We start from the raw sequence: 1,062 nt of genomic DNA, 5'->3' as shown, positions 1-1,062 counted from the left end.
ATCCTCGTCCTCATCCTATCCTCATCCTCATCTTATCCTCATCCTCATTCTCGTCCGCAACCTATCTTCATCCTTGTCCTCATCCTATCCTCGTCCTCAACCTATCTTCATCCTTGTCCTCATCCTATCCTCGTCCTCATCCTATCCTCATCCTCATCCTCCTCCTATCCTCATCCTCGTCCTCATCCTCGTCCTCATCCTCGTCCTCATCCTCGTCCTCATCCTCGTCCTCATCCTCGTCCTCATCCTCGTCCTCATCCTCGTCCTCATCCTCGTCCTCATCCTCGTCCTCATCCTCGTCCTCATCCTCGTCCTCATCCTCGTCCTCATCCTCGTCCTCATCCTCGTCCTCATCCTCGTCCTCATCCTCGTCCTCATCCTCGTCCTCATCCTCGTCCTCATCCTCGTCCTCATCCTCGTCCTCATCCTCGTCCTCATCCTCGTCCTCATCCTCGTCCTCATCCTCGTCCTCATCCTCGTCCTCATCCTCGTCCTCATCCTCGTCCTCATCCTCGTCCTCATCCTCGTCCTCATCCTCGTCCTCATCCTCGTCCTCATCCTCGTCCTCATCCTCGTCCTCATCCTCGTCCTCATCCTCGTCCTCATCCTCGTCCTCATCCTCGTCCTCATCCTCGTCCTCATCCTCGTCCTCATCCTCGTCCTCATCCTCGTCCTCATCCTCGTCCTCATCCTCGTCCTCATCCTCGTCCTCATCCTCGTCCTCATCCTCGTCCTCATCCTCGTCCTCATCCTCGTCCTCATCCTCGTCCTCATCCTCGTCCTCATCCTCGTCCTCATCCTCGTCCTCATCCTCATCCTATTCTCATTCTCATTCTCGTCCTCCTCACATCCTCCTCCATATACTCATGCTCATCCTAATCCTATCCTCATCCTCGTCCTCATCCTCGTCCTCATCCTCATCCAATCCTCATCCTCATCCTCATTATCGTCTTCATCCTATCCTCATTCTCATTCTTTTCCTTATCCTATTCTCATCCTATCCTCATCCTCATCCTCATCCTCATCCTCTTCCACATACTCATCCTCATCCTTATCCTCATC

Source organism: Lupinus angustifolius, chromosome LG05 (assembly GCF_001865875.1).
Source record: "Lupinus angustifolius cultivar Tanjil chromosome LG05, LupAngTanjil_v1.0, whole genome shotgun sequence".
Lineage (NCBI taxonomy): Eukaryota > Viridiplantae > Streptophyta > Magnoliopsida > Fabales > Fabaceae > Lupinus > Lupinus angustifolius.
This window is presented reverse-complemented; position numbering follows the sequence as displayed.